A 16,032-nucleotide genomic window follows, 5' to 3' on the forward strand; every position below is an offset into this window, starting at 1 on the left:
CAGTGATGGCATGAGTGAAATGGCAGTCAATGGCTGGCACAACCACAGTGGTGTCGTGTGCATAAAATTGCTCAGTGGCCAGCGACACCACAGTGGTGTCGTATGCTTATTAAGTTCTTGTGCCCTTTCATCATTGTAGACGAAAGAGACAATACGATTATTTACAAAGAATGTGCGGATGTCTTGTCTGATGTTCCGAATAACTTGGCCAATTGGGAAGAAGACACTGGATATCAAAAAAATGAAAGTGAAGCAGAATCATCAGAAGATAGTGAAATATATCCAAGAAGAATTCAGTGAACGCTACAGTTGCCAACTGATTCAGATGAAGAAGACAATGCACAGTGGTCAGACTTTGATTTACCAAGGACCAATAATAAATTTGAAGGATCCTCCGGGTTCAAACATATTTCCCAAAGATACACAGAGCATCGAGGATATCGTAGAATTATATATTGGGAATGATCTATTTGAATATGTTAGCAATGAAACCAACAAGTACTACAGTCACAATTGCAATAAAAGGAAACTGGATTTAAAAAAATTACAAATTTGTCGATGTTGCGGGACCCAAACTTAGAAAATGGTTTAGGCTTGCTACCCTTATGGGAAATGTCAAAAAAGTAAGGATCAATGATTATTGGTGAATGAATCCATTAATAGACACATCGATATTTTGCAGAATGGTGTCCCGCAACCAATTTAGACAAATATTATCATTTTTACATTTTTCCAATAATAACAACAACAATAAACTGGATAATGTTGACCGGCTTTTCAAAGTGCAATTCATAATTGATTATTTTTCCAAAAAGTTTAAAGAAACTTTTAATCTAAGTCAAAACATCTCAGTTGATGAAGTAATGATACAGTGGCGTGGATGGTTAAATTATAAAGTTTACAATCCATCAAAAATTATGAAATATGGCATACTCATTTGGGGTGGTGTGTGATTCGAGTATGGGATACATTTCCTCATTCAAGATATATTCTGGCTCTGGACAGCCTTTAGCAAAAACAGTGATGGAACTACTGACACCTTGAAACTTCCTGGCAGATTACAACTGTGTGCCGGACCGAGACTCGAACTCGGGACCTTTGCCTTTTGCGGGCAAGTGCTCTACCAACTGAGCTACCCAAGCACGACTCACACCCCGTCCTCACAGCTTTACTTCTGCCAGACGGGGCATGAGTCGTGCTTGGGTAGCTCAGTTGGTAGACCACTTGCCCGCGAAAGGCAAAGGTCCCGAGTTCGAGTCTCGGTCCAGCACACAGTTTTAAGCTGCCAGGAAGTTTCATATCAGCGCACACTCTGCTGCAGAGTGAAAATTTCATTCTGGAAATACTGACACCTTCTTATGGAAAGTGGCATCATCTCTACATGGATAATTATTATAACAATGTAGAACTTGTGCAGAAGTTACTTGAAAAGAAAATTCGAGTTTGTGGAACTATACGGCAAAATAGAGAATTTCTGGAAAAATTAAAGTGCGCAAAAGTCAATGTGTTTGAAGCTTGTTATCAATGGAAAGGTGAAGTACTCGCTTCGAACGTAAGATGATATGAATGATCTCTACAATACATAATGCCACTTTGACATTCAAAGAAAATGTAGAAAAACCAATTACACAATTAAAAAAAAAACCTTAAAGTGTATTAGACTACAACAAATAAATGAAAGGCGTGGATCGGGCAGACCAATATTTGAGTTATTACCCTATATACAGAAAACTATAAAATGGTCAAAAAAGGTTTGCTATGTACCTCCTTAATTGTGCATTATTTAATACATTCCATACATGTCAATATTTCAATACAGAACACAAGAGTCTTCGATTTCACTATTTTTTTATTGAAAGTGTCTGATTCATGGATAAAAGACCATGTACCTGCTTCTAAGCAAAGCTTGGAGGTTGCCACTACATCGCGTATGTCTCATCGTGATCTGAGTGACAGACTTTTCAGTAACATAAAGGAACGTCAAGTAACACTTATTTCCAAAACAAATAAATGAAAATAATGCAACTGCCATGTATGTTTAAAAAAAAAAACTTAATGTGCAAGTCTTGTGGAGTTGCATTACATCTTGGAGACTGTTTTGCCACATATCATATGAAAGAGAAATACTAAGTACCACAGACAATGCAAATAAATATACCAGACAAACAAATTTTGAATTTTTTTACATATGTATATCATCGAAATTTCATGAAAGTAGGGGAATAGAGTTGAGAACTTATGAAGACTAACAATGAGATTAGTAAAACTTAACAATTTATAATCTCCCAATAATGTCAAGAACAGTTGGCGACAAGCCAAGTAATCCGAATTAGCACTGCCGGCGCAAAGCGAATAAACTTGTATGAGATGTGGGGATGGCAAAGTGTTAATGAATTGTTAAAAGCTACTAATATTATAAAATGATTTATGTATATATACTAATAACTTTACTATAGCTCTTAGGTATAATAGTAACTTACCAATAGAAAATTTTAAGTGAATAACTATTAAACATTAAGGATGGCATAAGTTATGTACACCCCAGCAAAATTATGATCTTCACAAAGGGCATGTCTTAAAAATCAATAAATTTGTTGTATAAAAAAAGAGCAATTTCAAAATCTTGCTCCCTTTCAGATACATTTCTGTGCACACTCACACAAATGGCCAGTGTTCCTTTGCCATAAAAATTATACATTTCTGAAGACGTGCTCCCTCATCATTTTGAAAAGCATCTGTACATCATACTGCAGCATTGTACAATTACATTGTGACATTTATCCTCTTATCATCATCCTCATTTCTTTGTTGTTGTTGTTGTTGTGGTCTTCAGTCCTGAGACTGGCTTGATGCAGCTCTCCATGCTACTCTATCCTGCGCAAGCTTTTTCATTTCCCAGTACCTACTGCAACCTACATCCTTCTGAATCTGCTTAGTGTATTCATCTCTTGGTCTCCCTCTACGATTTTTACCCTCCACGCTGCCCTCCAATACTAAATTGGTGATCCCTTGATGCCTCAGAACATGTCCTACCAACCGATCCCTTCTTCTGGTCAAGTTGTGCCACAAACTTCTCTTCTCCCCAATCCTATTCAATACTACCTCATTAGTTATGTGATCTACCCATCTAATCTTCAGCATTCTTCTGTAGCACCACATTTCGAACGCTTCTATTCTCTTCTTGTCCAAACTACACTCCTGGAAATGGAAAAAAGAACACATTGACACCGGTGTGTCAGACCCACCATACTTGCTCCGGACACTGCGAGAGGGCTATACAAGCAATGATCACACGCACGGCACAGCGGACACACCAGGAACCGCGGTGTTGGCCGTCGAATGGCGCTAGCTGCGCAGCATTTGTGCACCGCCGCCGTCAGTGTCAGCCAGTTTGCCATGGCGTACGGAGGTCCATCGCAGTCTTTAACACTGGTAGCATGCCGCGACAGCGTGGACGTGAACCGTATGTGCAGTTGACGGACTTTGAGCGAGGGCGTATAGTGGGCATGCGGGAGGCCGGGTGGACGTACCGCCGAATTGCTCAACACGTGGGGCGTGAGGTCTCCACAGTACATCGATGTTGTCGCCAGTGGTCGGCGGAAGGTGCACGTGCCCGTCGACCAGGGACCGGACCGCAGCGACGCACGGATGCACGCCAAGACCGTAGGATCCTACGCAGTGCCGTAGGGGACCGCACCGCCACTTCCCAGCAAATTAGGGACACTGTTGCTCCTGGGGTATCGGCGAGGACCATTCGCAACCGTCTCCATGAAGCTGGGCTACGGTCCCGCACACCGTTAGGCCGTCTTCCGCTCACGCCCCAACATTGTGCAGCCCGCCTCCAGTGGTGTCGCGACAGGCGTGAATGGAGGGACGAATGGAGACGTGTCGTCTTCAGCGATGAGAGTCGCTTCTGCCTTGGTGCCAATGATGGTCGTATGCGTGTTTGGCGCCGTGCAGGTGAGCGCCACAATCAGGACTGCATACGACCGAGGCACACAGGGCCAACACCCGGCATCATGGTGTGGGGAGCGATCTCCTACACTGGCCGTACACCACTGGTGATTGTCGAGGGGACACTGAATAGTGCACGGTACATCCAAACCGTCATCGAACCCATCGTTCTACCATTCCTAGACCGGCAAGGGAACTCGCTGTTCCAACAGGACAATGCACGTCCGCATGTATCCCGTGCCAGCCAACGTGCTCTCGAAGGTATAAGTCAACTACCCTGGCCAGCAAGATCTCCGGATCTGTCCCCCATTGAGCATGTTTGGGACTGGATGAAGCGTCGTCTCACGCGGTCTGCACGTCCAGCACGAACGCTGGTCCAACTGAGGCGCCAGGTGGAAATGGCATGGCAAGCCGTTCCACAGGACTACATCCAGCATCTCTACGATCGTCTCCATGGGAGAATAGCAGCCTGCATTGCTGCGAAAGGTGGATATACACTGTACTAGTGCCGACGTTGTGCATGCTCTGTTGCCTGTGTCTATGTGCCTGTGGTTCTGTCAGTGTGATCATGTGATGTATCTGACCCCAGGAATGTGTCAATAAAGTTTCCCCTTCCTGGGACAATGAATTCACGGTGTTCTTATTTCAATTTCCAGGAGTGTATTTATCGCCCATGTTTCACTTCCATACATGGCTACACTCCATACAAATACTTTCAGAAATGACTTCCTGACACTTAAATCTATATTCGATGTAAACAAATTTCTCTTGTTCAGAAACGCTTTCCTTGCCATTGCCAGTCTACATTTTATATCCTCTCTACTTCAACCATCATCAGTCATTTTGCTCCCCAAATAGCAAAACTCCTTTACTACTTTAAGTGTCTCATTTCCTAATCTAATTCCCTCAGCATCACCCGACTTAATTAGACTACTTTCCATTATCCTTGTTTTGCTTTTGTTGATGTTCATCTTATATCCTCCTTTCAAGACGCTGTCCATTCCATTCAACTGCTCTTCCAAGTCCTTTGCTGTCTCTGACAGAATTACAATGTCATCGGCGAATTTCAAAGTTTTTATTTCTTCTCCATGAATTTTAATACCTACTCCGAATTTTTCTTTTGTTTCCTTTACTGCTTGCTCAATATACAGATTGAACAACATCGGGGAGAGGCTACTGTGTTACTCCCTTACCAACCACTGCTTCCCTTCCATGTCCCTCAACTCTTGTAACTGCCATCTGGTTTCTGTACAAATTGTAAATAGCCTTTCGCTCCCTGTATTTTACCCCTGCCACCTTTAGAATTTGAAAGAGAGTATTCCAGTCAACATTGTCAAAACCTTTCTCTAAGTCTACAAATGCTAGAAACGTAGGTTTGCCTTTCCTTAATCTTTCTTCTAAGATAAGTCGTAAGATCAGTATTGCCTCACGTGTTCCAGTGTTTCTACGGAATCCAAACTGATCTTCCCCGAGGTCGGGTTCTACTAGTTTTTCCATTCGTCTGTAAAGAATTCGTGTTAGTATTTTGCAGCTGTGACTTATTAAACTGATAGTTCGGCAATTTTCACATCTGTCAACACCTGCTTTCTTTGAGATTGGAATTATTATATTCTTCTTGAAGTCTGAGGGTATTTCGCCTCCCTCATACATCTTGCTCACCAGATGGTAGAGTTTTGTCAGGACTGGCTCTCCCAAGGCCGTCAGTAGTTCCAATGGAATGTTGTCTACTCCGGGGGCCTTGTTTCGACTCAGGTCTTTCAGTGCTCTGTCAAACTCTTCACGCAGTATCATATCTCCCATTTCATCTTCATCTACATCCTCTTCCAGTGCCATAATATTGTCCTCAAGTACATCGCCCTTGTATAGACCCTCTATATACTCCTTCCACCTTTCTGCTTTCCCTTCTTTGCTTAGAACTTGGTTTCCATCTGAGCTCTTGATATTCATACAAGTGGTTCTCTTTTCTTCAAAGGTCTCTTTAATTTTCCTGTAGGCAGTATCTATCTTACCCCTAGTGAGATAAGTCTCTACATCCTTACATTTGTCCTCTAGCCATCCCTGATTAGCCATTTTGTACTTCCTGTCAATCTCATTTTTGAGACGTTTGTATTCCTTTTTGCCTGCTTCATTTACTGCGTTTTTATATGTTCTCCTTTCATCAATTAAGTTCAATATTTCTTCTGTTACCCAAGGATTTCTACTAGCCCTCGTCTTTTTACCTACTTGATCCTCTGCTGCCTTCACTACTTCATCCCTCAAAGCTACCCATTCTTCTTCTACTGTATTTCTTTCCCCCATTCCTGTCAATTGTTCCCTTATGCTCTCCCTGAAACTCTGTACAACCTCTGGTTCTTTCAGTTTATCCAGGTCCCATCTCCTTAAATTCCCACCTTTTTGCAGTTTCTTCAGTTTTAATCTACAGCTCATAACCAATAGATTGTGGTCAGAGTCCACATCTGCCCCTGGAAATGTCTTACAATTTAAAACCTGGTTCCTAAATCTCTGTCTTACCATTATATAATCTATCTGGTACCTTTTAGTATCTCCAGGGTTCTTCCAAGTATACAACCTTCTTTCATGTTTCTTAAACCAAGTGTTAGCTATGATTAAGTTGTGCTCTGTGCAAAATTCTACCAGGCGGCTTCCTCTTTCATTTCTTAGCCCCAATCCATATTCACCTACTATGTTTCCTTCTCTCCCTTTTCCTACACTCGAATTCCAGTCACCCATGACTATTAAATTTTTGTCTCCCTTCACAATCTGAATAATTTCTTTTATTTCATCATACATTTCTTCAATTTCTTCGTCATCTGCAGAGCTAGTTGGCATATAGACTTGTACTACTGTAGTAGGCGTGGGCTTCGTATCTATCTTGGCCACAATAATGCGTTCACTATGCTGTTTGTAGTAGCTTACCCGCATTCCTATTTTCCTATTCATTATTAAACCTACTCCTGCATTACCCCTATTTGATTTTGTGTTTATAACCCTGTAGTCACCTGACCAGGAGTCTTGTTCCTCCTGCCATCGAACTTCACTAATTCCCACTATATCTAACTTCAACCTATCCATTTCCCTTTTTAAATTTTCTAACCTACCTGCCCGATTAAGGGATCTGACATTCCACGCTCCGATCCGTAGAATGCCAGTTTTCTTTCTCCTCATTTCTTACAAACAGAAATTAGAAGCAGAACTTTTTAAAGTAACTGCTTGCTCCTTAGAGCACATTTACATGTCTTCAGTATCAGCAGCAGAATCATCATTATCAGGCAAAGACTGTGTTCTGTTGCTTGAAATGTGACTTTTTTTTTATGGCTTATCATCTTCATCCTTTAACTTTTTCTTCATTGGAATAACTGGCACAAACATAAATGTTCTATTTTTAACCTAATACTGATTCTTAAATATTTCAATTGGTTTGTTGCATAAGGCTTAGTATAGATATTTTATTTTACAGGTCTCAAAACAAACTGCATATTTAGTCACTTGTTAGACTAAAATTGTAATTATATTCCTTTGAGCAATGAAGGGCACTGTTACATTCTGGATATGTTCTTGGATGTTTTATACATTCTTGTGGGGTCAGAGCAACACGCATCCCGTAAGTTGGTTGTTTCCTGTACCCAATAATACACTTGGAAATGCATCAGCTAATACCTGATAGGCAAACACAATTCAACAAGATGACCACAACGGTAAGAAAAATTGATAAAAAGAAACATGCAGAGTGCCTACACTGTTAACACAGAGCACAGTGTTGCCTATAACATACTGTAACACAACAACCATGACCATGGTACTGTGTCACCACTTAGATTCTGCTTCCATCACACATGACTTCACAGGCAGTGATTTGCTCTACACAGACAGGGTAACAATGTCTGGAGCACCATGGACTGTCAGCACAGTGATGACTGCTGTGGCTTCCCTTTGTGTGGCAACAGAGGGAGGAGCACAGGCAATGCTGCAATCAATGCCAACACTGGACACAGGAGTTGTACCATGTCATTTTTTCAAGTGAGTCCTCATTCTGTGCACAGCATAATGATGGATGTATGCATGTATGTATGGAGGTTCCAAGGAGAACAAACATTAATAGATTACTTTTGTCATCAACATAGTGGCACAGCACCTAGAATGGTGATATTGAGTACCACTGGATAAGCAACATAATCTCCTCCACTCACATAGTTGGTAATTTTGACAGCAGGCATTAAATTTTGCATGCTTAGGGCAGTGGCCTATCTTTGAGGGCTCTCTGACGTTACCTGTCAGTAAGATAAAGCAAAACTGCATGTTGCCTATACTATCACAACATACCAAGATGCAGAGGGCACTCAACTGTTACCCGGCACAGAATGTTCTCCTGCTATCTCACCTACTGGTCAAGGATTGCTGATAACTAGCAAGCTACCACTCACCAGCCAATATAATTGAAACTTTGGCAAAGAGCTGAAGCAACATGGAATGGCGTAGTAGTATATTGTCAAACAAGCTCAGTCTGACTCAAGTCATTGTTACTGCGTTCATTCATTTATTCATTCACACACCATGTTCTGTTAATTCTACAATGAAGGAGAGCCTTCAAAGATATTGAATGAACCAAGTTATGCACTGACTGGTAGCAACCACTCCTCGCTACTTCTGTAAAGTACACTAACAACAAATTATGATTAACACTAATCTATTAAAATATAACTACAGTAATTGATTCTAGATTACATTGTATATATATGTGAGGAGGAAAATAGCTACTTTGAAAAGAACCAACCCCCCTCCTCCTCCTCCTCCTCCTCCTCCTCCTCCTGCTATACCACTCAACTGCTGTTGTTATCTAATACTTAAAGCATTTATGTATGCTGACCACTATCAGAAATGTGTAGCACTGATCATGTGTGGGCATAATAGTGTGAGTCTGAGCGGTGAATTGCAGCTGCATGGCCAGCAGCTGAGTGCAGGATGTTTTCTCTGTATTGGTTCAACAAGACCAACACAATGTTGTGAGGCAGTTTAGCTTACTGAAACAGTGGAATCATTGGTGCTGCAAAGAGTCATACAGCAAGGGGCAAGGCATATGTGCACACTGGCAGTAGCAGTGGCAGTAATATTTTAGCATATACACAACAGGCCTGCCAGCGGCAAGTGTGAGTACTGGCCATTTTGTAACAAAATTATTCTCCATCTTACAGCACTATCAGGACATCATGGCTGTGGCAGATGAGTTTGCCACATGGAACTGCCAGAGAAGACATTGGTTCAGGCCAGGGTGGGTCAACAGTCCCTCCTGGACTGGTGCAGCGGGCCATCCTAGGTCTACTCCAGCAGAATGTCCGACTCCTACCCAGGGGGTAGCAGGTTGCTCCCCATGCACACCAGCCATCTTCCACCATAGCAGAACAAGCTCCTCATTGTGGTCAGCTTCCTCCACTTTGAAGCAGCCGAGGTATCATTTGGGGTCGCAGCAGGTGCAGCATTGTTAAGCACACACATTGCTGGTGCAGAAACCTCACTGCCAGCTTACATAATGAGGTTGCCAATGCACAGCTGAGATTCTGCGTCGGCACTATGAGATGTGCAAGCAGGCAGCCAAGCACAACTCAGCAGTCAGCCAACCATTGACCTGGTATACTACACAGTGCAGATGCTTTGATAAAAAAACTCATTAACTTGGCAACTGCCTTTCTCTGGAGCTCGAGAGCCCCCACCCCCACCCCCCACCCCTCGCCCCCACCACCTTTACAGCCATCCCCCTCCCCGTGTTGCATTAAAGAATGAAGCAAACTCTCAAAGCACAATTGTGGAACCTGTGGAAGATTTTGCAGGCAGGACAGAGAAAGTTTATGAGAATATGTACGATTTGGGGCAGATTGATGCAGCCAATACAATTTTGATGCAAGAAGTTGAGAAGAGGGCATTCTGTGCTTTTCTGAGGAGTTTGCCATTGGACACAGCAAGAAGGGTGCGTACAAGTGTACCAAAAGATCTACTATTAGGTTAGTGATGGAATGTCAAGAAACTGACATATGAAGAGGGGTACCACCTATGGTATTTTCTGTAAACATTAAGTGTTACAGGTATGGACAAATGAGGCATTTACAAAGGCAATGTTGCCAACCATAGGACAACAGAGGAAAAGGAAGGTATCAGTAGTAAAGTCATGGTGATGGACACAGGGGTACATAATGAGGTGATGAGCAGCTGTTAAATGCAAGAGGAACTCAAAGTCCACCTAAAGGCATTCCTGTTAAAATTTGATGCAACAAACACATATGCAGAGATGAAATGTGCAATAATGGGTGTTTTAAGAGCCAAAGAGTACAAGTTTTTGTTCGATACAAGGGTGCATGTGTTGTTTCCCAGTAGAGACTTGGTCAGCCATAGGCAATGGAAACCATCACAATACAGGTTATGTGGGATCAGGGATAACAATGTGAGTCCACAGGGATTGGTGGGCACATTTTTTGTATAGGGACAATTCGGTTGTTAGACTTTTTGTGTCATCATTGCACTAAAACTGACTTTCAGCAATGTACAGTAGAACTTAATAGAATGATATTGCAGCTAGGGGAAGCTGTTGCTTCTGTAGAACTGTCATGAGGGGCATCTAGTGTATTAGACAAGCCAGCTGAACTGTGTACTACTGCACTAAGGAGGGAGTCATATGCTTGTGTGCTAGGTGGCAGAGATCTACCTGCAGATATGTTACGTGCTGTAGGGACTCTGTAACAGAATGATATGCTAGATATCTAGCAAGTTGTTTCATTAAGAGAAGTGCTGTACACCTACAAGAGAGGAATGGCGGGAGAGTGATAGCCATAAGTATAGATAAATTTTTACACTGAAGAAGTTAAGTTAGGGAAGGGGATGTTAATAGCAAGTTTAGACATTCTGGATGAGGACGAGTGGAGCATGAAGCAGCAAATTACAAGTAGCTACAAGCTACCATTAAGACTGCATTACGTAGAGAAATGGAGCAGCTAATGGAACAGAGAGAGAGCACAGGTGGAAGAACTGCTGTTCAAATTTGAGTATTTGTTTGTCCCAAAGGGCCTATTGCCAGTAACGTCTATGATTCAATATCAAATATCAACACGGAGCTAAGCACAGGTGCATCCATGGGGTGCAGGAATCATGCCTGCACCAAAAAAGTCTACAGATGCTTCCAGAAAATACTAGTTCTGCTATGATTATTGTCACCTGAACAACAAGACCATAAGAGATATATATCATACCCACAACCTTACTGAGACCATTTATAGCTTGAAACGATGTCAGAACTTTTTTGACTATGCATTTAAGGAAAGGTTACCATCAATTGTAGGCTGTTCCCAAAGACAGCATTTCCTGTACCATGGGGGCATCATCAGTTCAGAAGAATGCCATTTGGATTCAAAATTGCATCTACAACATTTCAGAGGTTATTGGACAGTGTGATGAGAGGTTTGAAACTGCACCAGTGTCGAGTTTACCCAGGTGATATCATCGCATTCTCAAAAGACATGGAGCAGCATAGACCACACCTGAAGGAAGTGTTAAAGAGATTGAGGGTTGCACGTCTGACATTGAGCACAAAGATGTGTCATTTTGCATAAGAGGAGGTTGGCTATCTGGACCATGTAATTAGTAAATATGAAGTATGGACAGACCTGAGGCTAGGACAGCTGTTCAAGAGTTCCAATGCTTAAATTGATTAAGGAACTTCAATCTTTTTTGGGGATCTCAAATTACTGCAGAAAGGTCATGAAAGAATGTGCTGACTCAGCATGACCACTCATACATTTTCTAAGAAAAGGTGTGAAATTCATGTGGCCAGAATGTCAAGGTGTGTTTGATGAATTAAATACAGTTTTGACATCAAGCCCAGTTCTAATATTTCCAGTCTTTCAGAAGGAGTTTATCCTTTCATGTGATGCATCTAATCATGCTTTGGGATATGTCCTAAGCCAGGAGATTAACAATGAAAAGTATCTGGTTGCCTATGGATCAAGACAGCTCAATGTAACAGAGTAAAACCATTCAAAAACATTGGAAGTGATGCTGAGCCTCATTTATGGCATCAAGTACTCTTGATGTTATCTTTAAGGGAAAAAATTTCATGTAGTAACCAACCACACTGCATTGAAGTGGCTGAGACTGAAGGACCCATCTAGTAGGCTGACAAGTGGGTGCTGAGACTCTGCAAGTTTGTCTACGAACCAATACCCAAGCCAGGAAAGAAGCACAGGAATGTAGATGCACTGAGCAGGAAGATAGCAGTGTTGAAACATCTGGCTCATAGTCTTGTACAGGACGCAATTGCAGTTTAGTATGTGAAGGACTCTTGTGCAAGGAAACAAGGCTAGGGCCACAGGTAGTAGTACTAGCAAAGTTTAAAGAGGAGATACTAAAGGAAGCATGTGTAACAATACATGGGGTGTCTAAAACGTTTGGTGAATGCTATCAGACAACAAACAACACAAAAGATACAAACAAATGTTCTTTATTGCCCTTCAAAATAGTCGCAACCCGCTAAAACACACTTTTGACGATGTTTTTACAGCTTCTGAAAACTCTCAGCAAAGGCCTCCTGTGGAATCGATCACAGAATGGCTGTCACATGATCTTTGATGGCATTCACATTTGCACAATGTTCACCTTTCATGGCCGCCTTCAAGTGGGGATACAGGAAGAAGTCCGCATGAGCCACATCAGGGGAGTATGGAGGATGTTCAAGGAGTTACTCTCTTCTGCACCAGTAATTGGTGCACACGAATCATGCAGTGTCCAGGGGCATTGTCACAGAGCAGCATCCATTTTCCAGTCCTGTGCAACTCTGGCCAAACCCACCAGATACGCTGTAGCAATTGGTTCAAAATGGGCTGTAAAAATGAAGCATTAATGGTTTCACCTGCAGGAACAAATTCCTTCAGGATGATGCCATTGTTGTTGAAGAAGGTGGTCAACAGGATTTTCAACTTGGATTTTTGCAGATGGCTTTTTTTTTTTTTTTTTGGTCACGAGAAAATGGCGAACACCATAACATCGATTGATTCTGGGTCAAATTGGCAGCACCAGGTCTCATCTCCTGTGATGATGATGTTCAGAAGCAATGGATCCTGATCACACATGGAAATGTGATCACCAGCAGTTTCCGTTCATTTTATTTTCCGCTCGTCTGTGTGGCACAAATCAGTAGCATATCTTCCACTTACCCAAATCTTTACAGATGATGGTGTGCACTGTGTCCTTGCTAACACCCAATCCCTCCGCAGTCAATCTGAGAGTGTCACCGACCTTGTGCCAGAATTTGTCACACTTTCTCGATCTTTTCTGGAGTTCTGCTTGTCGACGGCCAACCTGAAAGTGGCTCATTCTCAGTTGTTTTCTTCCCTTCACAGAAGCTTTTAAATCATTCATAAACACATTTTCTGCTCATGGCTTCCCTCCCATACACCTGCACCAACATTCTGTGTGTCTCCGTTGCAGACTTCCCCAAACTGTAACAGAACTTTATGTTTGAAATGTTGCTCCATTGCACTGTGACACTTCCTCTCACACTAACTATGTTCAAATGGTTGCAGTCTGTTTACACAGCCAGTCACATGCAGTGCATGCTCTGTATCGATTCTCCTCAAGTCTTCGAAGAGCCATGTGCATGCATGCACACACACACACAAAATTGCTGCTTAGATGTGCAGTCAGGTGGTTAGATGGAGGACAGAGGTAAGGAAGGGGTAGCAGAAAAGGACAGAAGTAAAAGGACTGGATGTGATGGTGGTATGAGGGCTGTGTAGTGCTGGAATGGGAACAGGGAAAGGGTTGGATGGGAGAGGACAACGACTAACGAAGGTTGAGACAGGAAGGTTATGGGAATGTAGGATAAATTGCAGGGAAAGTTCTCACATGTGCAATTCAGAAAAGCTGGTGTTGGTGGGAAGGATCCATATGGCTACAGGCTGTGAAGCAGCCATTGCAATGAAAGATGTCATGTTTACCAGCCTGCTCAGCAACAAGGTGGTCCACTTGTTTCGTGGCCACGGCTTGTCGGTGGCCATTCACTGTGGACAGACAGCTTGTTGGCTGTCACACCCACATAGACTGCAGCACAGTGGTTGCAGCTTAGTTTGTAGATAACATGACTGGTTTCACAGGTAGCCCCGCCTCTGATGGAATAGGTGATGTTTGTGACCGGGCTGGAGTAGCTGTTGGCAGGTGGATGTGTGGGACATGTCTTGCACCTAGGTCTATTGCAGTGGCATGAGTCATGATGTAAGGGGTTGGAAGTAGGACCTCTGTAGGGATGGACAAGTATATTGCGTAGGTTCAGTAGTTGGCAGAATACGACTGTGGGAGGAGTGGGGAGGATAGTGAGTACGACATTTCTGATTTCAGGGCATGGCGAGAGGTAGTTGAAACCCTGGTGGATAATGTAATTCAGTTGCTCCGGCCCTGGGTGGTACTGAGTTATGAGGGGAATGCTCCTCTGAAGCCAGACAGTGGGACTTTGGGAGGTGGGGGCAGACTGGAGAGATAAGGCATGGGAGATTTGCTTTTGTACAAGGTTGGGAGGATAATTACGATCAGCGAAGGCTTCAATGAGACACTCAGTACACTTCGAGAGGGACTGCTCATCATTGCAGATGTGACAACCACAGGTGGCTAGACTGTATGGAAAGGACTTGTTGGCATGGAATGAATGGCAGCTGTTGAAGTGAAGGTATTGCTGGTGGTTAGTAGGTTTGATATGGATGGAGGTGCAGATGTAGCCATCTTTGAGGTGGAGGTCAACATCTAGAATGATAGCTTGTTGAGTCGAGTGGGACCAGGTTAAGCAAATGAGGGAGAAGTTGTTGAGGTTCTGGAGGCATGTAGATAGTCTGTCCTCAGCCTCGATCCACATCGCAAAGATGTCATCAATGAATCTGAAACAGGTGAGAGGTTTAGGATTCTGGGTGTTTAGGGAGGATTCCTCTAGATGGTCCGTGAATAGGGTGGGATAGGATGAGGCTATGTGGATGCCCATAGCCATACCCCAGATTTATTAGTAGGTAATGCCTTCAAAAGGAGAAGTAATTATGGGTGAGGATGTAGTTGGTCATGGCGACTAGGATGGAGGTTGTTTGTTTGGAATCTGTCGGGCGTTAGGAGAGGTACTGTTCAATAGCGGTAAGGTCATGAGCATTAGGGATGTTAGTGTAAAGGAGGTGGCATCAATAATGATGAGTAGGGCACCGTGTGGTAAAGGGACAGGAACTGTGGAGAGTCGCTGGAGGAAATTATTGGTATCTTTTATGTATGAGGGTAGGTTCAAGGTAATAGGTTAAAGGTATTGGTTTATGACAGCAGAGATTCTCTCAGTTAGGGCACAGCAACCGGTCACAATGGGGCATCCTGGGTGGTTAGATTTATGGGCTTTAGGAAGCATCTAGAAGGTAGGAGTGCAGGGGGTGGTAGGGGTGAGTAGAGAGATGGCCTCTGTGGAGAGGTTGTGGGATGGGCCTAAGGATTTGAGTAGTGACCAAAGATCCTGCTGGATTACTGGAATGGGGTCATAGTGGCAAGGTTTGTCAGTGGAAGTATCTGACAGTTGGTGGAGTCCTTCTGCCAGGTAATCCTTGCGGTTCACAACAGTGGTGGTGTCTTTGTCCTCAGGAAGGATCATAAAGTTGAGATGAGTTTTTAGACGGTGGACTGCGGTTCTTTCTGTGGGTGTAAGATAAGTTTGCATGTTGAAGGATTCGGGTATGATGATGACTCAACGTTTGATGTTAAGAAATTCTGATAAGTTAACAGGAGGTGATTTGGGGGCAGGGAGGAGGGGGGGGGGGGGGTGGATCACCGTTGGATGTAGGAGTGAACTGAGTTAGTGCAAGTTTCAATATTGGTCTTTGGTTGAGTCTGATTAGTAGGATTGGTGGCGAAAAAGTGTTTCCACTGTAGGGATCAGGAGAAGGAGAGGAGGTCATTAACAAGTGCTGCATGATTGAATTTGGGAGTGGGGCAAAAGGTGAGGCCTTTGGAAAGGGCTGATATTTCTGTGGGGCTAAGACATTTGAAGGAAAGGTTCATGACTGTGTTGCAGGTCTGTTTAGGTTCTGG

The 16,032-nt window shown here is 43.1% G+C and overlaps 1 protein-coding gene and 1 non-coding gene across 2 annotated transcripts in view; both read right to left on the reverse strand.

Annotated features, from left to right (window-relative positions):
• Positions 1–16,032, reverse strand: part of LOC124793667 (carbonyl reductase [NADPH] 1-like) — a 61,572-nt gene that overhangs the window by 12,486 nt on the left and 33,054 nt on the right. The window lies entirely within an intron of this gene.
• Positions 1,069–1,143, reverse strand: Trnal-caa. The gene has a single exon. It is a non-coding gene; the product is annotated as a tRNA-Leu (tRNA).

This window comes from Schistocerca piceifrons, chromosome 1 (genome assembly GCF_021461385.2).
Source record: "Schistocerca piceifrons isolate TAMUIC-IGC-003096 chromosome 1, iqSchPice1.1, whole genome shotgun sequence".
NCBI lineage: Eukaryota > Metazoa > Arthropoda > Insecta > Orthoptera > Acrididae > Schistocerca > Schistocerca piceifrons.